The sequence below is a fragment of the Lygodium microphyllum genome, chromosome 3 (genome assembly GCF_053477565.2).
Source record: "Lygodium microphyllum isolate KBCC chromosome 3, Lygodium_microphyllum_v1.1.10, whole genome shotgun sequence".
NCBI classification, from domain to species: domain Eukaryota; kingdom Viridiplantae; phylum Streptophyta; class Polypodiopsida; order Schizaeales; family Lygodiaceae; genus Lygodium; species Lygodium microphyllum.
Genome location: NC_141137.1, coordinates 190667934 through 190680932, shown reverse-complemented (window position 1 = coordinate 190680932; position 12999 = coordinate 190667934). Strand labels below are relative to the sequence as shown.

Sequence of the window (12999 nt, the reverse complement as noted above, 5' to 3'; positions counted from 1 at the left end):
TTAGTAAACCATGTATCCGTTGCTATGCAATTTTGCCTTGAGCATTTTTGCATTTAGATGTAGCGTGTCGAGAGCTTTACCATTGGCTAGTTTTTGTATGCCTTTTTTCACCATCTCAAAATCAAGGTATTCTTTTATTTGAGTGTCGTGGCACATATTTGGTATCCCTTTGGCATCTTTGTGTACATACAGCTTTTCTACATATGCGTACATGTCTTCCGGACTTATGTCTCTAATTATGTCAAGTCATCTTCCTTTCATTCTTTGCCATTCCTTTTTGGGGTTTTTTTTGAAGTTCATTATGGCTTGTGTTTTAGTGTGTAATTCAAAGTCCTCCTTTTTTTTCCTTTTGAGACCCGTATATATCTTTGCTAAAGCTGCCCATTCTGTGGTTGTTTTGGGTATTAACCTCAAATGCCTCTTTGCAAGCTTACATTCCTCATCAAACTAGGGGTTGTGGGGCAGCCCCTTTACATTCTTTCCTTTTCGATGTATTCTCCCCATTGTTTCCTCTACTACTTCACATAGTGCATTTTTGAAGATTTGCCATGCTTCTTCAATGTTAGATGGCATGCATTCTTGGGCAAGTTTACCATCTAGGTAAGTTGCATATGTTTTCTTCTTGTCTATTTGCATCCTATATGTCCATGATCAACGTTGGGGTTGTGTCTCTTCTATTTGAGTGGGTATTCGTAGCCATACATGAACTGGTGTATGGTTTGAGCTTGGTGACCGGTCCCCAATTGCAAAGTTATGCACTATGTGGGATGCCTCATGGTTAATCAATACATATTCAATGGTACGCATGCCCTTGTTAGTCATATAACATGTGTACGCCCTTGAGTTGATAAATCGTTGAGCTCCAGTTATGGCAATGAGTTGCAAAGAGGTCATCATACTAAGCAATGCCACACCTTGTGGGTTTGTCATTGTATCTTTTGAGAATTGTTCCCACATAGGATCTAGGACATCAAGTTCATGTTTGAACGCCGGATGTGTCATGAGATTTACCACTTGCATTTGGGCATGCACAATTTAAGCATTCATATCCCCAATGAGCATAACCACTACTTTGTGCATGTGTTGATATCTGCATACAAATCATCAAATGGGTTATTTCTGTCTACATTGCAAGTACGATATAATAGTGATTCCCTATGGAGGATATAGCATCCAACAATGAATATGGGTTTGTTTCCTATGTCAATTTTAATCCACATGTATTGTTTGTGAGCATCCTTTTAACATATTGTGATCACCTTTTGAAGCTCTACTTTGTATATCATTGCCACACCTCCTTGACCCCTCATTTTTGTGCTTGACATCCACAGAGTGTGATATATCTCACGTGTGGTAATCGACATGTCTCATGTTCCCATGTTTCCAACAAAAAGAGAACATCTACTTGAGGTAAAACTTCCATGAGGCCTTCCCCTTTATGCCATGGGAAACCTTTGCGATTCCAACTTGTGACATGTAGTTTCATGCTCCAATGGGTCCCATCTTGTCATTTTTCATGTTCTTTTTCCTCCATTGGTAGTGTTTTCTTATTGGTATGTGCTTCATATGCTTCTCTTCTTGCTTTTTGTTGGCTAGGTGTCATGTCTTCACTGATGTGGGGTGGGTTGTCCTTTAAGTAAATGCATACATTTTCTAAAATGATGGCCATTGGCTACATGAGTGAATCTTGCATGTCTTTTTGTCGCAGTTTTGGGATTGCATTTGGGGTCTCAAGGTTATTAGACATATTTCTTGCTTCATGTGGATGGTAGCACATCAGGTTCTCCCAGTTGGCACATGGATGATGCAGATGGGCCATGATTCCAATTGTTAGAGATGCATTTCTGGTGATGTAGAGTCCTTGAGGCATTGTTTTTGGATATGTCCTCATGCACATTTTGTTTGGAGAGCAATATGTTGCCTTTTGGTTTGAGTGGACATGCATCGGGGATTTGGTACTTGGGGAGCTATTTCTTGGTTACACCATCTTCTAGGGGTGCATTTACTATATGAGGGTGCTTTGATATACCCAATTTTTATGCTATCTTCCTTGGGTCACCACTGCGGTATGTTGCTCATGCTTTCAAACCCTTTGCATCTTTTTGGGGGCCATCCTCGAGATATGCACTTTGTGGTGATATGTGCAATCACATAGTGGATTATTTGGAAGGCATGTTGCACACATGTCCTTAGTGCGCATCCTTCCTTGGTCTTTGACACTTTGGTAGACATTTGGATAGAGTTGTTGCATATGCTCTGTAGCTAGTGGGACACCTCAACCAACTCATCCAGGGTAGTAGAGGAGCATCGATGAGTCTTTCGGAGGTGATGGACTAGGACCTTTTTTTTCACTATATACAAGGGTCAACTTGCATGGCACTATGCATGCCCCTCCTAGATGGTTTATATTGCATTCATCACATAACCCATCTTGATTCACATCTAGCACAAAGTTGTCTACCATCAACATTCTACCTCTTTCATGTGATAGGCTACTTTTAGCGTCCATGAATGTCTCTTTTGGTACTCAATACATAGTCGCCTTTTTTTTATAAATTTCTTTTAGAGAGAGAGAGAGAGAGAGAGTCTTATCTGCTTATTTATTTTGGTGAGAGAGAGAAATTTTGTAGACCATGCTCATCATAGTAACATATAAATGTGTTTTTATGTTGAGAAACTTTAAAACCTTGAAATGCAAGAAACACAAAAAACTTAAGTTTGAAACAAGGTGTTTTTTCATTTCTCAAAAATGGATTCTTCCTTCTTTAATTTTTTTTTTTCAAGTGCAAATTTTTTTCATGTTGGGATTTCAACATCTAATTAGAGACTCTCTCTCTCTCTCTCTCTCTCTCTCTCTCTCTCTCTCTCCCCATATATACACACACACACACACACACACACACACACACACACACACACACATATATATCAATCCATCTATCTATGTGAAGGTCATGTTTCTTAGAAGGTCATGCTCTCGTTTAGAGGCCACACCACATGGATGTATACTTATCACATGAAGCATTGGTAGCCATTGGTAGCTTTGGGTCTCTTCACATTAGCTATAGATTGAGATTGACTAAGTAGCACGTATCCCCATAGTGAAGCGCACTTGTAGACTATGTTGTGAAAAAAAATTTGTCTATACATGTAGAGATTCACTAGACACACCTCGCTTTGCCATATCATGGAGGGGGCTAATGAGAGACAACTCGATAGAGCACTTACAGCTTTAGAGATAGAGAGCAACTTCTCTAGAAGTCTATATCCCTCAAAGGTGGAAGACAATCCCAACTTATTGACTTCTTCCAAAGACTAGCACTTGTAGTAGCTATTAGAGCACCTAGCATGACCATCTAGTAAGTAGAGGAACTTTGAGCATAGAGGAGACCCGGATTGATTGGATATCATGTACCTTGATTGCATCATTAGGAGAATACATCTATTTGAGCCTAACACCAACATTAGATCTAGGAGAGCCACCTTGTGTGGATCCAAGGATAGTATTGTAGATGGCATTTGCCTCACCTATGTTGATGCATGCCATCCTACACCCTACATATAGTATTGGATGGAGCTAGGAGTAAATTGCATATCATACTTTTACTTCACTTTGAGTAAATAGTGAAGTAATACATTAGTTGCTCCATGCCATCCCTACATCCCCTTGTATGTTTTATACAGGCTACATGAGATTTTTGATTACCTTTTTTGTACATCACATCACATTTTACATCTTTTCCTTCTCTTTTGCTAATTGGAAGAACACGTTTGTACTAGTCTATTGTCTCCTAGTAGACGTGAATATCTCACACACACACACACACACACACACACACACACACACACACACACACACACACACACACACACACACACACACACACACACACACACACACACACACACACACACACACACACACACACACACAAAATAGCAATTGTGGCTCTTGTGTGAAGGCACTGTAGCAAGTCACATCCCTTTTTGCTTCTACTCCTATTGCTCCTACTTCACCTCTTCTTCTCTCTCCCCTAACTTTGCAAATCTTCTAGCACATTTCCTCACATTCCCAATTCCCTAACTTCTCATATGCCCAAGTTCTCATAAATCCTCAAGTTTCGTAGTGTAACTAGATGTCCAAGGAGTTACAATCCCCAAAGACCCAAATTTCCCATAAAAGTCCATATTTACCCAAGCTTTGATGATACTTTAAGTGCCTATCTCGCACTGAGTAGGGCGTTAAATCATTCCACATGGCACAAACTACAAGCTCTAAACCATATTAGTCAAATTATATAGAAAGAACTACAAAACCTTAATGTTTCTTAGTTGAAGGATGAAATGTTTTGTGTTGAAACTTAAGACACCCCCAAATGTCAAAACCTTTGAAACATTTTTGATGATTATGATGCTCATACTTCTCATTGTGCCCTCCAGTCACAAAAAACAAACCTTATGAGTGGGTTTGCAAGTGTTGTGGTAAGAGCACCTCAAGTGGTTTCATTAGGCTTAAGGAGCATCTAGCCAAGGTGGAAGGAAACATTGATCCTTGTCTAGTAGTCCATCAAGAGGTCGTTGTGATGAGATCATAAAGAAGATTCAAAGCAACCTAAGGAGGAAAAAATAAATTATGGAGGTTGAAGAGACATTGTCTTCATGCTTCATGTCCACCCTCAATACCAACTTCTATATCTTCTCTTGTGGGTTCCTCCATTGCCCCTAATGGACATTTTGATTCATAAGCCAGTGTGCCCATTTTTGTGTTGGGCTTCTTAAAAAGGATGCTTCACTTGAATTGAAATAGCCATCCCTTTCTTGAGAATGGGACTATGCCTTTGAAATCCCACAATGCACATAGAAGGGTTACGACATGAGGTAGAAGGGGAGATTGTGCACATAATTATTGAGTGCAATCTCTTATTTCATGTGCTCAAGGGGGAGCAATGGGAAGAAGATGGTGGCCATGATTTTCCAAGTAGGGTTCCAAGAGGAACAAACTAGCCTCTCTTACCATGAAATGCACACACACATTTTGATGAAGATGGTACACATTGACTAGAAATTTTGTCTTGTGATAGTAGAAGGGCAAAATAGGAGTGCTTTAGACTAAAAAAAGCAAGGCATAATCAACATCCTTGTCTCTACTCAATTGGTGCTTCTTGAAGGCTATTGGTTTTGCAAGCGGATGCAAGAGGACTCTAGTGGAATTTGTTTACAATGTTAGATGTCAATATTTTGGAGGTAAATGCTCATTGCATAACCCTCAAAGCTTCATCTACATTCTAATCTTTATGTGGGTAAATGGCAAATCCTCATTTCTTTGGCTTCAAGTTTCATCTACACTCTAATTTTTGTGCACATCATGCATCTTGGATGTGCAAATATGTGTGCATTGCATGTCCTAGGTTGGGCCAAAAAATGTTGTCCAAGTTATTATGCACAATGTCTCGAAATGCCAAGCAATGGGCAAAATGGTTGAAGAGTTCTTGAGGATAGTAAGGATTCCATGTTTACCTCATTGCATTAATTTGCTCATGGAGGACATAGTAAGGTGCCATGTATTGAAGAGCTTGCCAACAAGGCTCTATCGAGAATGTTCTTCTTCATTGGCAAGCACATGGTGCTCTTAATTTTCTTGGAGCATAGCAACCTAGAGCTCAAGAAGCTTTCCATTACATGCTTTGCATACATATGGCTTCTCTTACGGACACCATGCGATGCAAAGTTTGCTCTGTGTCAAATAGTTGTCTATTATGTAGAATCAAAGGGATGAGTTTGGATTCAACAAAGCCAAAGACATGCAACATTAATGGCTCAATGATGAGTTTTGAACAAAGTGTAGATAAGAATCATCACTATCATGCCATTTTGTGACTTTCTTTGTGTAATAGACATGGAGGTAGCTACCTCATGCCTTTGTATTCACTTCATGGGGAGGCCACAATGGAGTCCATTTCTTGTAGTCTTCTCAATGCCAATCAAAAGGGGGATTTTTAGGCCATCATGGAGAGTAGATATGAACGGATGCAAATTACATTCATGGTATTGTGGTCATATTACATTTGGGATACAAATCTCCTAGCTTTGCCATTGACCCAAAGTTGCTAGTCAATAGAGTTGCCTACTTGTCGAGGATAATGGAGATGTAGGAGCAAATAAAGTTTCTTCAAGAGTGGATCAATTACAATGACCAAAGGGGTGAACTAGCATTTGCATCTCCATGACATGGAGGAGGGAGCATAAGGTGAGACTTTGCTTTTGGTGGGAGTCCTTTGGATACAGTCATTCTCATCCCAAAGGGTACCTTCATTGGTCTTTGCTTAAGATTGCACAAGTGGCATGTTTGGGAGATATTGGAATTCCTCTTTCATTCATACCAAAATTCACAAGTTGAGCATGAGACAATGGGAGCATCTAAGATATTTTTGCTCTATTGTGTGTATGTTGTGTAGTTAGGTTCATTCTATGTACTAACCCATTCATATGTTTAGTACACACAAGTACCATATTTTTTCCCTAGTTTGCAAAATTGTATGTGGGTTTTTTGACCCTTTTTGCCCATTTGAAGCCCGAAAATATGCACTACATGGGCTACAACATACATGCTATATGTAGCGAGCTTGAGGCTTGGACCTCACAAACCTACAATTTGCAAATTTAAGCCTCCAAAGTGAAAGGGTCCAAGTCTCCATGACATTGGTACACATTAACTTCAAACTCTCTCTCTATCAAATGTGATCTCACTCAATTACATGTTAGGGAAACTTGGATTACACCTCAGGAGGAGGAGGAGTTAGGTACAATGATGTGTTTTTAATGAGATAACCTCTTACACATTACTACCAGAATACATGGATGTTCACCTTTCGTATGGAATTAGATGTGCAATTGGACAGACAAGGACGTGTTCTCACCAACCTCATATTGAGACAGGGAGATATGGACCACATGCATCATGAGTTGAGGAGAGGATATGTCAACTTTGTGGTTTAGAGCTTGAGACAGAAGAGCATTATATATGTAGATGTCCTATTTACTATGAGATACAAGGATGCTATCATTTTCTCTTTAGAGAAGGGTTTGGACCCTTTGCTAGGGTGATGGAGTTTTGCGACGAGAAGTGCCTTGGGTTGTTCCTACTTGAACTATAAAGATGCATAGAGCAACTTCTTCAAGAAAGGAGAAGTGGGCATACAAGATCAACGTAGACTCTAGAGGCTAGTCATAGAGTATTTTACTCGGGGAGTTCTCCTAGATAGAGGAATTCAAATTAGCTCTACTAGATGTTCGAGATTGAGACGATCTACCTGCAAAAGGAGAATACACCACCGGATTTAGAGGATTATGTCTAGACATAGAGCACGTTGGTGATCAAGGACGTCTACTAGAGAGGAGGTGGAGTCCATTCTACAAAGGCCCATGTAGGAGTTTATCTAGTAACACTCTCACTAAAGATTCTAGCCAATTGGAGTTTGTGGCATGCGCAATTCTAGATTCAACTCTACTTTTTTTTTTTTCACCTTGAGTTTCTTTTTCATATCATTTATTGGATAGTTGTACTATCAAACCAAATGCTTTGTTCTTTTGGGTCTCATAGGTCATTCTAGCCTTGTGTAGACATTATAATATTTCATTTCATCTTCTCTCTCTCTCTCTCTCTCTCTCTCTCTCTCTCTCTCTCTCTCTCTCTCTCTCTCTCTCTCTCTCTCTCTCTCTCTCTCTCTCTCTCTCTCTCTCTCTCTCTCTCTCTCTCTCACACACACACACACACACACACATGCCATAGCCCATTTCCTCCAAAGTCCAACATCTCCTCTCATGCCATAAACCATAGGCCATAGCCATAGCTAAACTTCAAAGCACTTTCTCTTGATCTTTCTCATGCCTTCATGCATGGAAAACATGCGCAGTGTAAGCATGCAAGTTACCCAAAAAATTAAGTGGAATGGTTGCAAAAGGGATTGGGTGAAGTAGGTCTAAAAATAGAAGGTCACCCTTGGTTTTCCTTGAGAAGGCCAAACTTGAAGTTGGCTTTTGAGCTCGAAATTTCAAATAATTCTAGCCCTTCATTTAGCGTATTGACCATGATTTTTAGTGTTGCACATTGGACACACTAGCAATTGTAGATGCCTTACACACAAATTTTAGTCTTTGAAGTTTAAACTTTGCATAGCAATTTAGAAATTCACCATACACTTTTGCATATTTGATGTAGCTATGAGTCAAATTCTCACTAAATAATAATTCTTTAGCCTAGCCCCCACTCATGATCTAACACACGCTTGCCTCTTCTTGCTTAGACCGACAAATGCCCACTTGTGGAAACTTGACAAATAAACATGAGACAGCACTAGTGCGGTGATGTATGAGAGAAAATAAAGAGAGAGGGAGAATAGGTGTGGTTGGCTACTGATGGGGAGAGAACACAAAACCAGAACTGCCTTTTTAGCTACCCACCCCTCACTCTTGGAATCACCAACAACCCATGAGAGCACCAATAAAACATAACCAAAACAAAAATTATCACTTGGTACTTCAACACATGTATACAACCATCATGCCACCATACCTTGATGAGAGAAAAAGATGATAAAATGGAGCTTCCTTGTTGCAAACAAGAACACAACTCAATAGAGGACAAAAGAGGCACTAAGATTTGCCCTTTACTTCACCAGAGGACTCTATGAGAACACTCATGTAACCCAATTGCAAGCTTCCATAATTCTTTCTTCTTCTCTAGTACCAATACAAAAGGCGACCTCAAGATTTGCTCAAATCTCACAAACAGTGCAGAAATAGGTCAAAAGGATAGCGCGATCGCGTCTAAAGCGGCCCAAAACCCTAAGATACACTCTTTGTTCACCCTATTCTGACACCCAAAGAGAGAGATGTGAGCTTTCTTCAATCCCCTCTTCTTAACAGTCACAACGCCGTAACTATTCTTTTCCTTTTTCTTCCTTTTTTTCATTTTTTAGCAAGTGTCTTTTCCATTAGTATACATTCCCACCTCTTTCGCTTCGCGTAAATGGCTAAGTTCTTCTTTTGGGGAATATTTCCTTTCGTAGAACTTGCATAGGCGCATATGGCCTCCATAGAATCCTTTTGTACTCTTTTTAGATATAAATCTGGCAGCCATGTGAGACACATGTTGATTCCATGTGTTTGCCAAATATAGCTTGCATGCACTGCCTTGCCTCATTTAGGATCGAAGATAAGTTGAAACCAAGCGTGTAGTGTAGAAAATTAACCATCTATCATACACACCTCTATCCATATGTACAAAAGTGGTCTAAAAAACCATAGCTCCCTGGGGATTTAGGCATCCATAAACCACATGCCATGCATTGCTATATACATATGTAAAAAAAAAACTCCCAACATAGTTTTGCCAACCTCCCAGCTTGCTAGAGCATTCATGCTCAATAGCTATCATCAAATTGCAACTTCATGGCAGGACCATAATCTTCCTCCTTTGTGAGGATTGGCACAACATCATGTTTAATAGCCAATGCATCATCTTTAATAACTGTGAGAAGTCTAGCCACATATTTCTTCAAACGCAAACCATTGATCCTTGATGCATGTAAGGTTCCATCAAGATCTGTTAACTGAAATGTGCCATTTTCAAAGCATTTAGAAACTTGAAATGGTCCTTCCCATTTCACTTGAAACTTCTTTTGAAATGATTTATCAAGCTTACTATTGTATCTTAAAATCAAGTCGCCTTTGACAATGCCCTTGCTTTTGACTTTTGCATTTACACGCTTCATAGTTGCATCTTGCATACTTTCATAGTGCTCCAATGCCAAAGACCTATTCAATTGAGCTTCTTCTAGATACAACAATCTTGTAGCAAATGCATCTGTAGGCGTCTCCATCATCTTCTCCAACATTTTGATTACTGGTAATTCAACCTCCACAGGAAGAAGTGCTTCTTTGCCAAAAACCAAATGGAATGGAGTAAAACTAGTGTCCGTTTTCACCGATGTTCTGTATGTCCACAATGCACTTGGAATTTCAAGATCCCAATTCTTACCTTGGTGTTGTGTGACCTTTGACAATATCTTCATGAGTTCACCATTGAATCTTTCATTTATGCCATTACATTGGGGATAATATGGTGTAGTAAAACTATTCTTAAACTTCATCTTATCGCAAAGATAATCCATCAATTCAACTCTAAAACTTGGTCCTTGGTCTGACAACAACTCAAGTGGAATTCCAAATTTGCAACATATGTCCTCATACACAAATTTAGCTACATCCTTGGCAGTGATTTGTTTGATTGCCTTAGCTTCTGTCCATCTAGATAAATAATCCACTGCAGTTAAAATATAGCTTTTTCCTATACTTGTAATAAGTAAAGGACCCACTGCATCTACTGCCCATTTTTCAAACACATCATATGCCAAGATAGTTTTACGCAGCTCGGGCTTGAGTATACGAGATCCAAATAACTGACATTGTTTACATGATCTACACCAATGGTTTACATCCTTTTGAATACTTGGCCATACATATTCTTCCTGGAAGATTTTATGCAAAGTTATCTTAAAGGCAAAATGGCCACCACATGCACCCTCATGATTTTCTTCAAGAACTTTATATAACTCCTCCTTACAGGGCACACGCCTTAGCACACAATCAGCTCCCCTCATGTACAATACATCATCCCTAAGTACTGTGTTTTTGCTTTTCCATACTCCAAGAACCTGTTTAACCACAAGAAGGGCATCACCCTTAATACATACACGATGCACACCATGTTTGAGACAAATTTATAAAGCAATTGCCAAAGTAGCATATTCTGCTTCATTGTTGCTATGTGCATCCACTTTCACACCTTGCTTGTACATCAATTTTCCTTGTGGGTCATACAATACAATACCTCCAGAAGCAACATCATGGATTTTTCTATATGAACCATAAAAAAATAGATGGTGTGCATTTTCAAGCTCTTTTACATTCTCTTTTGGCCGTCGCACATCCTCCTTCTTAATGAGCAATGGACTTTGCTTGTATGTAATCAAATTTGCCAAGGTTGCTCTTGTGCTCTCTTCAACCAAAAAAGAGAAGCTAAACTCTTGTAATTCCACAATCCGTTTCATGATAGACTTTGAAATATTTGAACCATTGAGAAGCTCTGGTAAGAATGTGTAACTTGTAAGAGACACGAAGGGCCGTGGCAACAAGTAATGGCAAAATCGCCTAGACCACACTAGCTAATACCAATTCCACTTCAGAAAATGAGCGTTCTCTTGGAAGCTTCACTCGACTAGCACAATAAATTGGTCTCATATAATGAGATTCTTTTCCTTTTTGTAGTAACATAGCTCCTATTGCATCTTCACCCACAGATGGATTGACATAAAAATCCTGTTCAAAATTCGGAGCTTGCATCGCTGGTAAAGACTCAAGTACTTCTTTGACATTTTGAAAAGTAGATTCACATTCTTCACTCCACTTCGAAGGATCTTGCTTTGCTACTTGTTGTAGAGGATACAATATTTGAGATGAAAGAGAGATAAAGCGAGCCATGTACTTCACCTTTTGAATAAATGTTGCAAGCTGCTTAGTATCTTTTGGAGAAGAAAGCAAAATGATAGCCTTAACTTTGTCTAGATTAGCTTCAATCCCATTCTCTGAGACCATATGACCCAATAGTTTTACTCTTGGTTGTGCCAAATGACACTTTTTTTGGATTCAATTGCCCACCACAATCATCATATCGTTGAAAGACCATGTATAGCTTCTCACAACGATCTTTCCTTGAGCTATACACACAAAAATCATCAATAAAATCTTTCATAAAGTCTCCAATGAAAGGCGCCAAAGCCCAAGTTGCTCTCTTTTAATAAGAAGCAGGCCCATTGGTAAGCCCAAATGGTAAAACCTTGTAACAAAAACATCCCCAAGGAGTTAGGAAAGTTGTCTTCTTTTGATCTTCTTGGGCAATCCTCATTTGAAAATATCTTGAAAAACCATCACAAATACTGTATCGTTCAAAACCAGCCACTGAGTCCAAAATTTGATCTATAAATGGTAGTGGGTATGAATCTTTCTTTGTTGCTGCATTCAAGCGTTTGAAATCTACACAAATTCTCCACTTGCCATCTTTTCTTGGAGTGACTACAACTAGGCTAACCCATTCCGTAGTATCCACTTGGTAGATGAAACCCGCTTTTAAGAATTTATTCACCTCTTCTTACAAAGCTTGCATTTGTTCTCTTCCCAGTCTCCTTAGCTTTTGTTTGATTGGCTTTGCTCCATTCTTTAATTCAATATGCACATCCTCTCCCTTGAAACCTTTGATTTCTTCATAAGAAGTAATGAAAAGATTTGGAAACTTTGATAACGTTTGAATATACTTGTCCATCTCCTTTTTGCTTAAATCAGTACATAACATGCATTTAATTAGCTCTTGTTTTTGTGTAGAATCCACCTTTGGTTGCATAAGCTTCTCAATGTGCTCATAAGGACCGTTAGTGCTCTCTTCTTCTTCCACATTGACAACATTATTTACGTCATTGGAGGAGTCTTCTTCTACCAATAGATATGCCACATCAGCTTCATCAGTGCTACTATTGGTACCACTACTTTCCTCCTCAGAGCTTGATGAGCTAGTTGTGTCTTCATCCTCCAACTCCTCCTCTTCTTCATCATCAACATCATTAACCTATTTCTCGCTTCCCATGTCAAATCTTCTTCCACTCCCCTTCTTCTTCTTGGGACCTGGAGCCCTTCTCCCTCCTAGTTCTTCATTTGTTCTTTTTCCTAAGGGCATCACATCTATCTCTTCATGTGTTGTTGGTGGCTCCAAAGTCACAATATTGACTATCTTGGTCTTCCCTTTTTCTTCATTTGGTAAACTGCTTGTACTTGCGTCACTTTGAATATCAATTGCATAATCATTAGACCTATTGGGTACTTGGTTGGGAAGAGGATACATATCACCGCCCATGCATGGTGGCTTATCACATTCAGGGCTTATGTGGC

At 39.3% G+C, this 12999-nt stretch overlaps 1 pseudogene; it reads right to left on the bottom strand.

Moving 5' to 3' along the window:
- Positions 1–1002, bottom strand: LOC148039349 (uncharacterized; annotated as a pseudogene).
- Between the last annotated feature and the right edge of the window lie 11997 nt (positions 1003–12999).